The sequence below is a fragment of the Cupressus sempervirens genome, chromosome 7 (assembly GCF_028749045.1).
Source record: "Cupressus sempervirens isolate cs-2001-9-10 chromosome 7, ASM2874904v1, whole genome shotgun sequence".
NCBI classification, from domain to species: Eukaryota; Viridiplantae; Streptophyta; class Pinopsida; order Cupressales; family Cupressaceae; genus Cupressus; species Cupressus sempervirens.
The window spans coordinates 705,491,652-705,512,493 of record NC_143124.1 but is presented as its reverse complement, the minus strand read 5'-3'; positions in this window follow the sequence as shown (position 1 = coordinate 705,512,493).

Sequence of the window (20,842 nt, the reverse complement as noted above, 5' to 3'; positions counted from 1 at the left end):
GTCACCTACTTCTATGCCTTCTTCCTTTCTGGGAAATCACTAACATAGTGACCATACTCATGACATCAAAATCACTTGACCTTAGAAAGGTCTTTCTTCTTCTTCTCACTTTATGAATTTGATCCTTTGCTAGACCCCTTCTTTTCTTTCCCTTTCCCCACTAAGGCAACATTTTCATGTTTCACCTCACTTTTCTAACTCTTATTGGACCCATTGATATGACCTAGTCTAAACTCCTCCTAAGTGAAATTAATCCATAGTCAATCCCAACTTGGTAAGTTATCTCATCCACTAACAACTTGAACAAAGATACTCCACTACTTAGAAAACCCATTTAGGGCTATTCTCACTAGCTCATCATCATTGGGACTATCTCCAATAGCTGCTAACTCATCCTTGAAAAAGCTAATCCCAGTGAGGTAATTTGTAATGTCTTCTCCTTGGTTCATTCAGGTATTCTTCAACTTCTCTCTAAGAATCATCTTCATGTTGGTGGTAGCATTCTGGTACAGATTTGGAATGGCATCCCACATCTTCTTTACTATATCTAGCTCTGCGATATGTGGAACAATATGATCCTTGACACCATCAAGGATAATCCTCCTCACATTGGAATCATCCTTATTATATTTTGTGAGCTATTTCACATCCGTTGGTACAACTACAACACTAGTAACATAATCCTTGATACCATTCTCTTCCAATAATAAAGAAATTCTAGCCTTTCAGACACCAAAATTTGAGGCATTGTCCAATTTGTCTTGATCTCTCAAACCAGTTGAAGCCATCTGAAGGGATTAAAGCAATAATAAATCTAAAGAGATCAATCTAGGATATATAAACCCTTAATTTTTTTCCTAGGGAAAAAATTTTCTACCCTTAACAATGCTCTGATACCATGTGAAAATTACTATTGTAACCACTAATTATTAATCTCCTATCATAAATGAGTATTAAATTGTCAAAAAAATAATTTTTGACTAATATCAAAAAATAACACAACTGTGAATTGACCAATAACACGTGGAAAGAAATTCACAACACAATGAACACAATATTTTTGGACAAATCATCCCTGGAAAAACCCCTAAGGGAAAATCAGTTCTATAGATGGAAAATATATTAACTTCAACAAATCATGAGATATAAAATTCCTCACCTCTCACTAGTAGAATTCAAGCAAGCTCCTAATTTCTCCTGCAAATATTCCCCACTACTATCCCTAATGCTATAACTGCACCCTTGCTAACACTATAATATTTTTTGCTATTACTGCAAACTCATTTTCTAACATTACAAATGCTTCTACAACTTCTTGTGTTCCTCTATTCTCCAAATGCATCCCTTGACCCCCCTTTTATACTACCTAACCAGGAGGTTTCTAGTTGCTTCTTGATCAAGACAACCTAACCAAGAATTTTCTAGTTGATTCTTGATTAAAACAACCTAACCAATAGGTTACTAGTTGCTTCTAAATGGAGTCAATTAATTGACAAATATTTTCTAATAAACCACATATGGATGAATGATTGTCCAAGCTACCTAAAAATAATAGTAATAGGTTTATCTTGTTCCCATACAACATTCCCAATAGTGGGAAAATAATTCTGAGTGTAAAAGAAAACACACATAATCAATGATCCAAACTTACACTTTTAATTCTTTGCTTTTCTGATTGATGTCAAGTTCTCTACTAGTTGCAACTATTGTAACTCAGTAAGATCATATTCATGATCCTTCATCACGATCTTTGATACTTGATCAACTACCATACACAACACACTATTTAGTTAGCTTGATTGAAATAACTTATGAGAGGTTCCTCTCATAGAAAACCCAATTAAAGGATCAGTGGTGTTAGAATAAACATGCCACATCCATTCCACTTGTCTTTGGTATTTTCCTCAACAACTTCTTTTCTTTGGAAATGCATTCTTTTCCTTTTGTAAAATGTTGGGTAACCAATCACAACATGTATCATCTTCTTTGTGATCTTAACTAGTCCATTTTCTAGCCACAACTCCATGTCATGAATTTTTCTCAACACAACTTTAATCTATTTAATTTTGAAATTTCTTAGAAAATCTAGGGCATGAGTTAACCCTTTCCTTTCAACAATTTTAAACTCGTCCTTTAATATTCTTTTATCACACAATTTTTCATAAGCCCCATGAATCTCATAGTCTCCCACTTCACCAATTTAAAACATATAATAACTCCTCACATCATGAAACATATTGACTTTAGGTGGTATCAATGTGTTGCCCAATTTTCAGTTCCATTCCCTTTTTCTCTAAGTTGCAGTCAAGTCAATGTCATGTCTAGAGGTTGAGTCTAGGTTACCTTTAGGAAGACCTTCTTCTCATCTAGCCATCAAACAAACCATGTAGAAAATCATGCAAGCAATACACTGGTCAAAGGGCTAGGTGATTAGGGTTTTGGAGAGTTTATTTACATGTTCCTATAATGACAAGGAGGTCTGAAACTCCATTGATCAATTGTTCCATATTATAGAGCATGTTGAAGGTAAAGATTCACATTGATCTATAGTTTAATGGTGAACACCCTGGTCAAAGGTAGTAAGAGAATGTGTCAAGATGCAATCAATAACATACAATACATCCTAATCACCATGTCACAAGAAGAAAAGTCAAGAAGAAAAAGAAAGTACATAATTGGTTGTTGAAAAGTCAAAATGCGTCATCTGGCATTTGGTCCCACATGATCATAATTATTGATCAAGATTAAGATCAATAATTCATGCATCTTTATTTCAGAGAGTTCCCCTACAAGTACAATCCCATTGTAGAAAATCTCCTAAAATAGCACCATGTGTTCTCACACGTCAAAAGTGAAGGTGGGCACAAGATGTTACAAGATAATGGTAGGTGGTAAGTGGGCCCATAATCAATGGTCTCCCAGGACAAAGTAAAGGAAATACATCATGCTAAAAGGAATAAGCCCAAAAACAAATTAAAAAGTGCCATGTGTCACGAGAAAGTAAAGGCATTTTCTTTGTCAACACACAAAGACTTAATTGCAATCATCCATAATGAAATAAGGAAAGATATATTGACTATGGTAATTTAAACTTGGGTGTCTATTAGAATATGAAGATGCAGTTAATGATGCAGAAGGAAGATTAAATGTTTTTGAGGGCAATCCAAGGATCGCAAAGGCCATGGGTGGTGTCAGGTATCAATGAGGAAGGTAAACCACCAAGATCGTGCTAGAAATATCATGTGACACTTCATTATCAGCCTTATCTTTATAGTTTCTTCTTCTCTCTCTGATGTATAATTATGTAATGGGTGATTGTTTGTCTGTCCTATTCTAAATGGTTCAACAGCTCCAAAATGTAATAATCAATTGTAATGGAAAGGTATCTAAAGACCTATAAATGTAACTTTCATAGTTAATAAAAAGATCATAAATTTTATGCAGCTTCTCCCCCTTTATTTCTAGATACTAAGTGAAAATAGAGAGGTTGCATGAAATGGAGGATTTGATTGATAGTTGCAACTAGGTCTTGTGTGGTCTTAATTCCATTTGAGATCAACATTTATAATGTTATGTTTATTGTCTCCTCCACTTGAGCTAACCATGCATAGTAAAGTAGTCTCTATGGGATTGTAGGATAGATGTATTTGAAGCTAGTGATATCTTAATAGATTGCATTTTAGTGGAGGGTTATCAATCAAGGTGGATTACATTTCATCTTTCATGTGCATTTATTCTCTTTCACTAGATTGCATTTCATTAGGTCCAATCTACATTTAGAAGTAGGAGTAGATGTTAGAGAGCTTCAAGGTGATTTGTGAAAGCTATTCTACTGGCTATCATAGGTTACCCAAATCTTATCCTTCCTAGGTTGTTTGTGTTTGCAAACAATCTAGTTTATCCTCTTTTGATCTCAAGTTAAGAGCATAACCCCATCCCAATGATCTATTAAACACAATTCATTACATATATTGCATATAAGAGAGTTATGCTTTATAGTTTAGAGGGTAGTAATATAACACATACACTAACCTATTTGTTGGTGGCATCCTTTTGTTTTCTCACATTATGGGTGTTTAGAGTCAAGGTAAAGCCAAGAGAGCAGGAGGAACAAATTGTTAACCAATAGTTTTTGGTGACTCTATTGGGGATTGGAATTGAAGACCAATGCTTGGTTTCTCATTCTCAGAAATCTAAACGTGTCTTCCCTAGGATGAAGATTATCGACTCTGTACGAAAGACCTATTCCCTTTTTTCTAAGAAGGTCCAATGTAACTGAATGGCCATGCCAAATTCAAAGACTGGGATAAGGTTAAGGCCTAAGCCCACACTCCAAGATCTTAATGAGACTACTAACAATATGCTACAAGAGCTTGTGGTTCTATATAAATAAATCATCTCCCATGTCATCCAAAGGAATATCAGCATTGAAGATGATCATGTTTCTGCATCCCTATGGAAATGTGTGTGCTCTAGATTCTACAAGCTGAAAGACATGCAAAGAGAGGAGTTGAGGTTGAAGCAAGCAAGGTTGAAGCTCATTCCTACTCTTAAATAACTTCATGCCACAAATGACAAGGTGCTTCGTGATATTTTTGACCAGTATAGAGAAAGCATCTCCTATGTAGCCCAAGAAAACATCAGCATAGAAGATGATCATATATCAAAGATGTTTTGGAACCACATATGTGCCCATTTCCAAAGACTCAATGACCTACAAGAAAGTGAAATAAAGAAGTTGAAACAAGTACAGATAGTTGAACATGAAAAACCCTTAGTAAGGCCACCTGACTCTATTCCATATGGTTTTTAGATGTTAAAAGGGTGGGTGAACATTCTTGATATTTTAGAAAAAGATAAAAAGTCTTCATCAAATACATTTATTGAAAAAAATCTCAAATCAAAGGTGGATGGTCATCATCCTATTCTAAAACATCCATTCAATGATGAGCATTCAAGGGGTGAAACTTCACTATCACCCTTAAAGAGATCCTACCAATATGGAGAAAAGCTTTAAGAAGATAAAATAATGATTCTCACTAGTAAGGAATCATCTCCTAAGAAAGATTTGATTGAAGGAGGAGGTAGTGAAGCTCAGTCTAAAGCATGGTTGATTGAGCATGAGAAGGAGCGTTACAACAATGAGCTAACAAGACCCACTAGTAAGATCCTTGTCAATGATGATGATGTGGTTGAAGAAAAGAATCCTAAAATCTATCATCAGTATGTTGAAGAATCTTTCTAGTTTGAGGACCATGGTTTTCTTCCCCCTCAATTGAACACTTCCCTTTATAGAATCTCAAAAAGAAATGATGAGGAGGAATTAGTTCATATGACCACCCACAATCCTAGATGCATAGTTGAAGATGAAAAATCTAAAGGCTTGTTTAATCTCTCTACTCTTTTGAGAGATGTAGTGAAATGGTTAGTAGTATCCTCCAAAGACATCCTAGGTATTACTGACCTCAATCTAGTTTATGAGGACTTGTCTGTTGCTCCCCCATTTCATTCCTTCAAACTTGATATTGTTGAATCCAAGTATGAATACAATGTTAAATCTAATGATGCACTTGAGATTGGGAAGGGGAAGGTATCTTTAACATATTAGGGAAGTTTCATTGTCCAAGGTAGTGAGACTAATGCCCACCCAAGGTCTGACCCTATTTTTGAAAAGGTGTCTCTTTCTAGTTTGAATCATGAAGTTAAGGTCTGTAAGAAGGATGAAAGTTTTGGTCTTCCTAACAACAAGAATCAGATCACTTCTATTGAAGAAAGTTCATTGACTTGCAAGACTCTTTCTATGCATTCAAATTGTGAAGGCAGTGATAATACTCTGAAAGAGGGAAGGGATGAAATTGACTTGGTTTTTCAAAGCAATGAGGTGACTGACCATCAACTAGTGGATTTCATGGTGAAGGTAACATCGTCCTACATGTAGGCTCATGATAAAAAGTTCATACCATTGAAATAATGAGCTTACTTCCTTAGAAGAAGTGTATATCTTTCCTCCCCTCCTTGGCATGATAGAAGATCATCAAATGGATAAGATGGAAGGTGCAGATAAAGATACTCAGATATATGATGAAGCATGGTTGTTTGGACTAGAGTGGGAACTTCAATATTTCATATATATCATGAGCCTAATCAAAGTTGCTTCACCTATATTGTTTAAAGGAGTCACATTACAAAAATGCAAGAAAATTTGGAGGAAAGGCTCTTACTTCAATCAACCAGTGAGTGGATTCATATGAGTGCTCTTATTACTAGTTTGTAATGGTGGGATTTATCTCACCTATGTATATAGTTAGTTTTTAGGGTGTGAAATTTAGTATAGTTTGTGTACTTTCTTTCTTTCTTATTTTAGTTGTCTTCCCTTGCTTTCCTTCTTTCTATATGTTTTCTTTTCCTTTGTTTTGCCTTCCCTACTTCCCCACCACCCAAATGCATAACATCTCCTTGTTTTATTTAAGACTCTACAACCCAATGGACTAAGGAACTGAAATTTTCTATTTGTGGTTTTACTATAATAAAGGAAATAAGATGGTCTATTGTTCTATTTTTTTGCTTAAATCACTAGATAGAGCCACTTGTTGCCCAATTTTTAGTTTCATTCCCTTTTTCTCTAAGTTTAAATCAATTCAATGTCATGTCTTGAGTCTAAGTCTAGGTTAGCTCTAGGAAGATCTACTTCTCATCTACCCATCAAGAAAAACATGCAGGAAATCATGTGAGCATTGCATGCACTAGTCAAAGGGCTAGGTGATTAGGGTTTTGGAGGGTCTATTTATGCATTCCTTTGATAAGAAGGAGGTATGAAACTCCATTGATCCATTGTTCCACATTTAGGAGCATGTTGGAGGTGAATATTCACATTGATCTATAGTTTAATAGAAAACACCCTGGTCAAAGGTAGTAAGAGTAAGCATGGAAATCTGATCATCGATGCACAATACATCTAAATCACCACATCACATGAAGAAAAGTCAAGAAGAAAAAGAAAGTACATGATTGGTTGTTGAAAATTAAAAATGTTCCATTTTGAATTTATGTGATGGGGACACAACCCAAGCACAGAATGGGCACAACAGGAAAGGGAAAATTCTATTGACTGTGAGAAAATGCTAATACATTCAGTACAAAGAAAATAGACTTCAAAACATGCCCTAAGGGCTTACAATAGTATAAACCTGGAGATAATTTCTCCTTTCAGTACCTCCTCTCAAACTCCACTTCGAACTGCCTTTTACAATGCCAGAAATGTTCTTAAATAGACCACAGAGGGTTAAGGATTAGGAATACATTCGAGAAAGTGCTAGTTGGCATCCACCGACCAAGTAGAAGACTCCAGAAGCTGCATTAGAAGTCGGTGCAAATCTAGAAGAATCCAAAAACAGTAACCGAACTTTTGGGAGGCATAACTTTTGAACCATAGCTCCAATTGATGAACCATTTACATTTTCAGAAAGCTCTCGAAGCGCTCTATACCATATGGACCAGCTTCACTCATCTCCCATTTTTTGGCCCTGTTCAAGGTCATTTAATGCCCCTAACCTGACTTTGAATCATTTTTAAGATGTCTCCAGAAACTGAAAAACTGCGATAACTTTCAAACCATGGGGCCTTTTGACCTGATTCTTTTTCTGGAATGCTCTAAATTAAAATTACAATCATCTAACCAATTTACACCTTCTAGTTCACCAAAATGATGGCTCAATTACATACTCCTATTTTTCTGGCATTTACACATATCCCAAGGTGTTCAAATACTCTATCCTAGAACACTGATAGTGGAACTATGAGAGTTGGAACCTTTATTTGACCCAAATGGGTATCCAAAAATGAAAACACATGAAACAAAAACTAAGTCTAAGTAGATTTTTTTAGTTGACACAGGATTGCCCTTATACCTCTGGATGCTCTTGCATCATTATGCTCACATGATCATAATCATTGATCAAGATTAAGATCAACAGTGCATCTTTATTTCAGAGAGCTTCCCTGCAAGTACAAGCCCATTTTAGAAAATCTTCTAAAATAGTGCCACATGTTGTCACATGTCAAAATTGAAGGTGGCCACAAGATGTTACGAGGTAATGATAGGTGGAAAGTGGGACCACAATCAATGGTCTCCCACGAAAAAGTAAAGGAAAGACATCACACTAAAGGGTTTAAGCTTGAAAACAAATTACAAAGTGCCATGTGTCAGGAGAAGGTAAAGGCATTTTCTCTGTCAACACGTGAAGACTTAATCACAACCATCCATTAGGAAATAAGGAAAGATATATCAATGATGGCAATTTAAACTTGGGTGTTTTTCATAATTTGAAGATGCAGTTGATGGTGCAAAAGGGAGATTGAATGTTTCTGAGGGAAATCCAAGGATCACAAAGGCCATGGGTAGTGTCGGGTATCAACGAGGAAGGTTGACCACCAAGATCATGCCAAAAATATCATGTGATGCTTCATTATCATACTTATCTATATAGTTTCTTCTTCTTTCTCTGATGTATGATTATGTAACAGGCGACTATTTGTCTGACCTATTTTGAATGGTTCAAGTGCTTTGAAATATAATAATGAATTGTAATGGCCAAGTATCTAAACGCCTATAGTTTTAGCTTTCATAGTTAATAAAAAGATAAGCAATTTTATGAAACTTATCCCCCTGTATTTCCAGATATTGAGTGAGAATTGCAAGGTTATATTTAGTGGAGGATTTGATTGATATCTTCAACTAGTTCTTGTGTGGTCTTAATTCCATTTGAGATCAGCATTTCTAATGTTCTATTTATTGTCTCCTCTAGCTGAGCTAACCATGCATAGTAAATTAGTCCCTATGAGATTGTACGACATATATATTTGAAGCTAGTGATATCTTACTAGATTCTATTTTAGTGGAGGGTTATCAGTCAAGGTGGATTCCATTTCATCTTTCATGTGCATCTCTTCTATTTCCCTAGATTGCATTCCATTAGGTCCAATCTACATTTAGAAGTAGGATTAGATGATAGAGAGCTTCAAGGTGATTTGTGAAGGCTATTCTACTAGTTTTCATAGGTTACCCAAATCTTATCTTACCTAGGTTATTTGTGTTTGCAAACAATCTAGTTTATCATCTTCTTCTCTTAGGTTAAGAGCATACCCCCATCCCAATGATCTATTAAAGATGCAATTCATTGCATATCTTGCATATAAGGGAGTTGTACCATATAATTTAGAGGGCAATGATATAACACATACACTAACCCATTTGTTAGTGACATCCTTTTGTGTCCTCAAATTCTAGCCATCTAGAGTCAAGGTAAAGCCAAGTTAGAAAGAGGGACAAACTATTAACCAACATAATGATAACACACCCATTGAGTCTCCTTTCATGGCAATCTTGGGAATAACATGATACATAGGTAAAGGACAAGTGTCACTCTTCACCAATTAAACATTTATTGCCTCTTCTCCTTGATTCTTAGTTGTAGATGATGAAGATGTCATTTTCTTGTGTTAGAGTTTTGAAACTTTTCTTTCTGAATAATTTGGCACAACTTTGAGATCAATACTTGATCACTCTTCCATTGTGGATTCACTTCTAATCGCCTTAAAATTGCTTTTCAAGTTGCTCAAATCACTCTGTGCTCTCAAAATCTCAAACAAAGGTGTGTAAAATACCCTCAAACTCTTGATAGATACCTCCATTTATTCAAGTTAGGGTTTCTAGAAATGGTGTATTCTCTATTAGGTGGAAACTAGTTGTCTCAGTCATTACTAAAATTTTGAACTTGGTCTTCACTACACAACTCGGTCAATTCCATCTTACTCGGCCTATACATTAGTTTGACATTTGGGGTACTTGGTCCATATTGCAATTCTTGATATATATAGACAATTTTATTGATGCTCAATTCCCATCATGTAAATAATTCTTTTGCACTATCTTTCCATAGATCTATCCTAATGCATCTTTACTCATGCAGATATGAACTTTTACATAATTTATGTTAGGAACTGATGTAAGATAAATAATTAAGTATATAGTTCCTTACATACCTTTCTTGATCAGTTTGATGTGGTGTGCTCACCTTCTCCATTGGATTAGGTGATATTAACTTTATTTGTTCCACTGTGTTCAACTTCCATCTTTTTCTTCTAGGTTTGATTAATTTCTTTCTTTGTTTTTTCAACATCTACTTTGCCTTTACCCTTAATTTTTCATTGTTTGGTACTGGTGCTTAGGTTCTACAATTTTTTCTCACATGTCCAGCCTTATGACAATTAGAACAAACTTTATTAAGTGCATTGTTTTGCCTTCTCTTTGTCCAATAGGGTTTTGCCTGGGATCTACATTCATATACTCTAAGTCCAAACTTTTGACAATTTCAACAGCATCCCTTAAATTTAGGTGAAATAGTTATATTATTCATCTTTGATCTATACTCATGTATTTGACGTTCTTACTTCTTACAATAAAAACAATTACAAGTAAACTTAGGTTTAGGGTTTTTCATACCATTCTTGCCTCTACAAATATTTGTAGAATGTCCAAGTTTACCACAATAATAGCATATAGATTTTTCTTTTGATTTTTCATTCCTTATCTCTCCACTCTTGGTTGATTCTCCTTGTTCAATAGATGAATGTTTCTTTGTATGCCCTAATCCAAAAGTGTTGCCAGATAACCTAAGTGATCTTATCAGTTCTTCAAAGTATCTTGTCATTCCACTAGGCTTTTTCATTCTTTCCACAAGTTATTTTTTAGATCTTAACTCATTCCTTAGTAAGTCTCTCTATGATCTCAAATTTTCTATCTCCACGTCTTTCCTATTCAGTTCTTGATTTGCAAGCATAAGTTGATTCATCATGTCTAGCTAAGTGGTTGTAAGCTTTTGCACATCAAATGACCTTTCTTCAAGTCTGATAACCATTTGTCTTTATCTTCCTCAGACACAACTTTATCTTCTTTGTCTTTCTTCTTTTTTTTGGTCACCTCACATGGCCTTATTGATTGTATTTCATGTTCTTTTTTCAATCCTTTGACTTCTTGATTCAGGATATTGTTATTCTCCAGTAGATCTGCAATGAATGCATCACTTTCATTAGAATTTTGAGTGTCAAACAATCCTTGTGTATCAAATTCTTCATAAAGTATGTCATTTTTTTGAATGACCATATCCTCTCTCTTTCTTATATATTTCCTCAGTTCCTCTCTTGCTACTCTAAGTTGCTATAGTATGAGTTGGATGTCAATCATTTGATTGTTAATAACCTTTCCCAATTTGTAAGCCTCCATCTTGAAGAACTTACAAGCTATTAGACTTCTTTAAAGAACCAATGATACTAATTATTGGAAGTTTATTGGGAATCTTGGGAAGGGGAGGGGGTGAGTAAAGGTCTATGAAAAAAATTATCCTTTAAAACAACTTTACTATATTCACCATGTTAACCATCTCATATCTAGCTTATGCATAACATATCTTGAAAAATAAAAAAATCTAATTATGCATGACATCCATAAAATATAAGCACATCAAAAAATATTTGGTAACCTAGAAACCCTCCAAGGTGAAGGTAAAATTGGAGTGGGGATGACACCCACAAATCTTCTCTACTACAATAACAAAGTTACCCTATTATGACTACAAATTTAATAACTTCCAATGATCTATCCTGTCAAGGGTTTTCCCTATTAAAATATTTAAGACTATTAGGTCTACCTTTATTAAAGGATTTTACACAAACTATTAAAACCACTCTATTAAGATATTTTCCCTGATTCAATCTACCAAAACTAATTCAATACCTAATCCTTCAATCTGCACTTACAATTTCTGATTATAGATCTCTTCCTTCCAATCTCTGATCTGATCTTTTATCTAATACATCTTTACTCTGTCCTTCACTACTTTATTAGGTCACTAACTTTGTTTTTCAAAACTATTCACATGCACCATCCAAAACTTTGCTTCCTTCATATACTTCTCTTTCTCTTCTGCAATAGCTCACTCCATATATAAAAATAGGGTTTGGATCTACCTACTTAAAGATATCTATAGAGTCTTATAGATGCTTCCCTTTTTCCCTCTTTATCTAATTATTTTTCCATCTTACATAGGGATTGATGATCAACATCAAAATGTGTAACAACATTTATGATAAACTCTATGATCATTAAAGGTTGTGTTCATGTCAGCTTGAAATGGTTTACTTCAAAGTTTGTACCATTCCAAAAAAAAATTCCCTCTATGTTACTTGGCACACAATGTCTCTGATGCTCATTCATAACTATTCTTCCTATTATCACTTAGCCTTAACTTACTCAACTCCTTCTATATGACTTGACATGTATGTGATATGTCTTCTCAGGATTCACTATGCTCATCTTATACTGAAAGTACTCAGTGACCAAATATTTTCTCAACTCCTATAGAGCTCAACATATACATGAGATTATTTAAAAGTCATTACATGACTCGACCTATATAAAGTAGCTCAGTCATAGTGATGAATGACTGACGTTGCCTTATATATAACTAAGTGTTTAACACTAATAGACAAAAAGACTTAGAGATAAAAACATAAGTTATATCTTGAGAAGTTATATTTAATTACTAAAACACTTTATAAGAAACTAATGCATAAAAATCCTAAGGGAAACATGATAAGAACTAGTTATATGGAAGGAAAAATTTCTAAGGAATCATAGATCGTAGTTGAGAAAGATCCTAATTAGACAATAGAGCAACTTGGAAAAACCATAGAACAAAAGAGATCATTCAAAGGAGGATTTTATGCTTGCAACAAATATGGACATGTGGATAGAGATTGTAAAGGTAATACATATACCAAACCTTTTATTAGATATTGTTTCATTTTTTGGTTTTATGGAGATAAATCACATGACCGCAAGATACCTAGTCAACAATCTAATTGAAGAGAAAATGAAACATCAAGCATAACTACAAGAAGGCCTTTGGAAATCAACAATGCTATAACTATGGTATCATATGCTACAAATGTAATAACTTTGGACACATACACACACATTGGATATTGCAAGTAAATCAAAATGTACCAAGGCATGTAAACTCTTTTGTTATATATTACAAGTGTAATAACTTGGGATACAAATAGGTAATGTAGATTCAATGGATTTATAAACAATATAAAAAAAACCTAATGTTAGAAGGAACAATCATGTTGAAAAAATAAATCATAATGTCAACACAACTTAGTACGAGAATCTTGATAAGAGTTTTCTGAAGGAAATTAATGTTGGTAGCAATAAAGTATGGAAAGAAAATGAGTAGGAAGGTGCAAATAATAGAGGGGAAACAACACCAAGATTTGAACCCTTATTATCAACCTAAATGGCTATTATTACCTTAGAGGAAACATTTCCCTAGTAAATTATCAGACCCTACAATCATAGTGCTAAGGAAAGAAAGCTTAGTATGAGGTATGTAAGGTTTTATTAAGCATATGTATGTGACCATAAATGTTTATATGTAGTTTTGGGTGATCCCCATAGATTTGAGCATATTGTTGGAACTCTTTAGAATAACTAAGAGGGGGGTGAATCAGTTATCCAAGTTCCAAATGTACAAATAAAACTTTTCATTTCTTAGTGGAACCATATCCATTAAACTTTATCATGCATGCATCCATTAGATCATACAGTACATAAACTTTTTAGGTTATTTTCCTAGGTCAAAACAACTTTGAAGGAATGTAAACATGAAACAACATAAGAACATTCGCACAATTTGACATAAAGATTTTATGTGAAAATCCAATTTGGGAAAAACCACCAGTAACATGCTACTAATTTTCACTCTTCTAAAGTAATGCCCTATGAAAGGCCAATCCTATTAAAGGTTACAATACACACTATTAAATGTGACCCAGTTAAAAGATTTCAATCACCCTATTAGTCTTGAGCCTTGTTAGAGGAATTTAGACCATTCCATTATAATATCATTTGGTTAAAGTATTTACAAATGACTGTTAGGCCAACCTTAATCCAAAGGATTTACCCTAGACTAATACAATGATTAGAAATTAATAGTAAGGCTTGGTCTATAAAAAAATTACAACTCACTTGCAGATTATAGATCTCTACTTCAGTCCTCCATTCTACTTGGCATTCATACTCTTCAGCTTTGATAGCTTGTTCACCCTTCAATCATTCATACTCTTAAGCTTTCTTGCTTTGCATGCCAACTACAATCACCTTTGTTCAGCCACTGAATGAAGCAATACCCTAGACTCCTTGTCTTCCTTAGGTTCTCACACATGACAACCTTTTCTTCTGACTAGCTATCTCTATAAGTAGAAAATTTACATATTTTTTCACTTAACCACAATCATCCATTTTAGGGTTAGGTAGGATTCAATGAATATACCAATTTTTACATTTAGTTCCCCTAGAAAAAATTTCTACAATCTTCCTTGAATTTGTGCCTCAAAATAGTTTGCCTTGAATTCTATGCCACCACTTCATCATAGTTATCTTCCACATGCTTCACATAGTTGAAGAAATCAAAATAGTTGGCTTAGATTAGTCAAATATTTTATTTAACACTATTTGTTGCCACTTGACATCTATACTATTTTGTCACTTAGCCAACACTAGTTCACTCAACAAACACTAAAGTTTACTAATTCTTGGCACCAACTAAACTTTACTCAACATATATTAATAATCACTCAGCTTGCACTATTTTTCATATTTTCTTGGCACCTCTTGTTTTTCAGTTGGCTTCTACTAACTTCTTCTCAGCTTGTACAGATTACTTGACAAGTCTCGTCAAACAATTTTCTTACTTGAGCTTCATCCAATATTACCTTGAGTAATCTTTCAATTTAGACTTTAAGTAGATATACAATACACTATAGTATTAATCTCTTACTTTGTCTTAGTGTTTCTTTTACATACTAAATAACTCAACCTTTCTCTAGGTGTTATTGTTAGCTCCTCTTTTCAAATCTTCTTCATTAATCAACTAAATGATATCTTTCATACCAATAATTAATTGTCTCACCAGTAGGTAGTAGGATCGACATCATTGACAAAATAATGATTGTTCCATTACAAGTTCTTCTCTTCAAAATAATCTTATATCAAAAATATCCCTCTTTGTCATTGGTGGAAAACCTATACAAATAACAATACCAAAAAGAAAATAATATCTTTTTAAAATGTCTCACTCTATCAGTATATGACCTTCCTCTGTATAGTGTAATGTGAGCTTTGTCAAGTTCCTTTACTACTCTCTCTTTCTTATATCTCCCCTTTAGAGTATCTCTCCATCTTTTTGATATTTAGGTATTTTATCACTCTTTGCTTTGCTCTTACAAGTTATTTCTCCCTCTTACTAGGTGTATGCCTTTGTTGTATATCGCTTAGTCATTTCTCCCTCTTTGACAACAATGCCAAAGTCTTGTCATCTCTATATTTAGATATAATCAATTCAGGTATCTCCCTCTATTGCCTTGTATGTGATTGTAAGCCTTCTAATTCAATTCCTTCATTACTTTAAGTAGTTCCTAAAGTAATATATGTTGGAAATTTGTTTAGCACTCCCCTCGAGATTCATTACAAGGTTTTAACTACCTCCTATGTACTATAAGTTGAGTGGTTCTATCAAGAATTGATACATCAATCTTTTGGTGCAATGGTGACCCCACTCTAATAAGTGGTATCAAATTTTGGTCATAGGTTCAAATCCTCAAACCCTTGGGTAACACTGAAGGGGAGATTGTTATAAATTTATTTAGCACTCCCCTCGAGATTCGTGACAAGGGCTTAACCACCTCCTATGTAGTATAAGTTAAGTACTTGTATTGGGCATTGATAAATCAGGCTTTTGGTGACACAATGATCTCACTCTAATCATATCCACTGCATCAAGTTTTAAGATACAACATTCAACTCAATTGATGTAGGGCACTACTCATGCTTCTTAAGTATCCTTGGATAGGGGTATCACCACTAGTTTACCTCTAAGATATTCATGTGCATCCTTAGGTAAATATTTTGTGAATATATTAGCTATCTATTCTTTTGTATTCACATATTCCATCCTTACTTCTTTGTCTTGAACTAACTCTCTCAATTAATGATACTTTATTGCAATGTTCTTAGTCTTTGTATGCATCATAGGGTTCTTTGATATGCCTATAGCACTTGTGTCATCATAATAAAGTATCATAAGTTTAGTGATTTTCTCCTTCATACCTTTGAGTAGTTGTTTGATCCATACCACATTTGTACAATTTACTATAGTAGTCACATATTCAGCTTCAACAGTAGATTGCAATATATAATTTTGTTTCTTGTTGGTCTAGGTGACCAGTCTCTTTCCTAAGAAAAATTCTTCACCACTTGTGCTCTTTTTGTCATCAATATTTTTAGCCCAATCAGCATCTATTTAGCCTCTTAACTCAAATTATTCATTTTTCTTGTAGTATAGACCATAGTCTTCTTTTCCTTTTAGATATCTCACAATTCTCTTAAAAATCATTAAATGATTCTCCTTAGAATTTGCAAAAAATATTACAACAATTCCAATAGATAATGTAATGCTAGGTCTGTTATGTATTGCATGTTTCAACTTACCAATCATAGACCTGTACAATGTTTGATTAACATTAGCAAAATCTTCATTCTTCAACAACTTGTGTCTTGTCACCATAGGAGTGCTAACTGATTTTGAATCTTCATATCCAAAAAATTTCAATATTTCTTTCACATACTTAGACTGAGTGATTTAAATACCATATTTCATCTGATATACTTGCAAACCAACAAAGAACTTGATCTCTCTAAACATAGACATCTGAAATTCTTTCTTCATTTCATTTGCAAATGCCTTACATAATGTATCTTGACCTCTAAATATGATATCATTAACAAAAATTTCAACTAGTAAAATACCTTTACCTCCTTCTATCTTCAAGTACAGATTTTTGTTATCATCAATCTTCTCAAAACCAATCTTCACAAGATAGTTGTGAAGTCTTTTATACCATGCTCTTGGGTGAGTATTGATACCATAATTCAAAAGGTGTTGAATGAGTACCTTTATTGACTTATACATGATTCAAGGTATAAACAGTTGTACAATCCATCTTCCTTTCAAAAATTCCATTTTGTGGAGGGGTGCTAGGTGTAGAAGTATATCTTTTGATTCCTCTATCATTATAGAACATTTCAAACTCATTTGATGTAAATTCTCCACCTCTATCAAATCTCAAACATTTCAAGCTTTTACCTATCTCCTTTTCAACTCTAGCTAAGTACCACTTAAACATTTGGAAAGCATCAAATTTTTGTTTCAGAAACATAACTGTCATCATCCTAGAATAATCATCAACAAATAGGATACTGTACTTGTCAACTTTGTAGCTTTGCACATCAATTGGTCCACACAAATAAATATGATTTTTTTCCAAAATTTCTTTAGAGGTATGAGTCTTACTTTTAAAACTAAATTTTTTCATCTTTCCTTACTAACATTGTTTGCAAATCATATTATCGAATTTATTCAGTTTAGGAAAACCTCTGACTCTTTTCATGTTACTGATACTTACTAAGCTATCAAAGTTAACATGACATAACCTCTTATGCCATAACCACACATCATCAAATTCTACAACAAGACAAGTAGCATCAATCATATCAAGATAAAAAAGATTACCTCTAGTCTAATCATCTTTCTCAATTAGTTTCCTATCAATGTCATAGATCTTTGCTATCTTATTCTCAAACTCAACTTTCCAACCTGAACTATTCAATTGTGACACACTCAAAAAGTTATAGTTACGTCCTTCTACATAATAAGCATTGTCACACATAATCTTTTCTATGAGTTTCATTTATCTTTTTCCTTTTATCAGATAGGGTGCATCATTACCAAACCTTACACTATCTTCATCATAATAATCAAGGGTAATGAACTTACTTTTATCTCCAGTCATGTGTTGTGAACACCTAGTATCAATGATCCATCTATCACACTTGTTCACATAAAATACTAGAGCAGTTGACTCATCCTCATCAAAATCATCCTTCATTGAAACATAAACCACTTCATCATCATGGTCATCAGATCCATCTTTGGTTTCCTCTTCAGCAATGTAACAAGACTTGTTTCCTTTGTCTTTTTCATCTTTGCTTTCCTCGTCTCTTTTACTTTTTTATTTGTCTCCACTTCTATTGTTCTTCTTCTCTGGACAGCTAGCAAAAATATGACCAACCTTATTATAATTAAAGCACATTATACGTAACTTGCCTTTGAATTTTCCTTTTCCTCTATGAAATCTCCTTGCCAGCAATGCTTCAAGCTATTATACATCCTCCTCATTTGTATCACTATCAATAGAAACATATTTGACATTTTTCTTCTTCTCTTTAGGTTCTTTTAATGATATTTTAGCTTTGAAAGTAGATTCAAAATTCTTAGATTTGAAGTTATCAAAATTAGAGAGTTCAAAGGCAGTGAGTCTACCTATCAATCCTTCAAGGGTCAGATCATTACCATTCATGCACCTTAGTTATTGTATGGTAGAGACTCTAATAGTATAGATGGGCAATAGTGTTCTCAGCTATTTGTTGATCACAATCTCATCTTCAATCTTACCAGTTGTTGCTCTAATAACATTAACTACTTTTACTCTGGCACAATATTGAACTATATTCTCACCTTGTTGCATTCTCATATCGTCAAACTTACCTCTTAGACTTTTAGATTTGGCTCTCAGCACATTTTTGTCTCCTCCATTGATTTTTTTTACAATGTCCCACATCGTCTTAGCAATATCACATTCCTTGATATCATCGAACTCAGTGTAGCTTAGGGAAAATGCAATCTCTATCATAGCTTGATTATGTTCTTTCTTCTTTTTCAGATCCTCAATAGTTAGGGATCCAATAGGATTAACATGCTTAGTAGTGATGGTAGATTGTGCATGGTCTCCAAGACCTCCTAGGTGTAGCTTCATCAGACTTTAACATGTAGGGAAGTTGTCCTTGTTAAGCTTGGGTACCTCTCTTTTGTTCATCTTGATCTTTTGTTTCTAGTACCTTCAAACTAGTCCTCTTAAGCACTATGACTTTGATACCAATTGTTGGAATTCTTTAGAATAATTTAGAGGGGGGTGAATCAGTTATCCAAGGTCTAGATGTACAAATAAAACTTTTCAATGCTTAGTAGACCCATATCCATAAAACCTTATCATGCATGCATCTATTAGATCATACAATACTTAAACTTTGTAGGTTATTGTTCTAGGTCAAAACAACTTTGCATAAATGTAAACATGAAACAACATAAGAATAGTCACACAATTTGACACAAGGATTTTATGTGGAACCTCAATTTGGAGAAAACCACTAGTAACATGCTACTAATTCTCACTCTTCTTAAGTGATTCCCTATGAAAGGACAACCTTGTTAAAGGTTACAATACACATAGTTAAATGTGACCCAGTTCTATCACTCGGCCAACACTAGTTCACTCAGCAAATACTGAAGTTTACTAATGCTTGACACCAACTAAACTTTACTCGGCATATACTAACAATCACTTGGCTTACACTATTTTTCATATTTTCTTGGAACCTCTTGTTTTTTACTTGGCTTCTACTAATTTCTACTCATCTTGCACTGACTACTCACCAAGGCTTGGCATAAACTTTTCTTACTTGATATTCTTCCATTCTTAACTTGAGTAATCTTTCATTTCAAACTTTAAGTAAATAAATAATACACTATATTATCAATGTCTTATGTGGTCTTAGTGTTTTTTTTACATACCAAATAACTCAACATTTCTCTAGGTGTTATTTTTATCTCCTCATTTAAAATCCTCTTCATCAATCAACTAAATGATAGCTTTCATACCAATAAGCAATTGTCTCACCAGTAGGTAGCAGGTTTGACATCATTGACAAAATAATGATTGTTCCATTACAAGTTCTTCTCATCAAAAAAAATCTTATATCAACACATATAATATCTATTTATATCATCATTTTGTACTATGGCCTAATGCAATAATAAGAGTTTGCTAAGAATTTAAAGGGTAAAATAAGTTTATTATCATCATTCAAACTACAAACATATAAACATTTTGAGAAAGGAATTTCAAAGGATATTGGAACGATTTAAGTACTATCTATGGAAGCATTGGACCCAATCATTTCAAGGTATTTATGCATCATGAACTATTAATTTGAAGCATTTTCAATTATTATAAAGTTGTGTAAACATTAGTAAGCCCCAAATTTATGATGTCAAGCATAGGCCACATTACCAATTTAAGAAAAATCCCTTTGAACCCATGGAAGATGACCTTGAGGGTGTACTCTCGCAACCCCCAGAAGGTGTACTTCATGTTGAGGACATGAGAGCCCACATTCACTACAAATTTGAGACTATAAGAAAATAAGACATTTGGAAGGTGTTGGCACCTTATTTGATGAGATTTCAACTACCTTAAGAGAATACTAGGGAAAACATATAACTTAGATAAAACCCATTATAGGAAATTTGTTGCAAACCTATAGGGTCGAATGATAAGATGTATTAGTCTTCTTTCCTTTGAAATCTATAAAATTCGGATGGGTATACCTTAGGATTTATCTTCACTTCTTGTTTTAATATTATTTAGTATACTGATATTTGCCTTTGCTATTGAAAAGAGATTGTTTGAAATGTAGAGCCTATCATGGAACAATCATTATTTTTTCAATTATGTCAAACTTTCTACTTGTTGGTAAGACAATTGCTTTTGATCTGAATGCTATCATTTGTTTGATTGATGAAGAGGATTTGAAAAGATATGATAA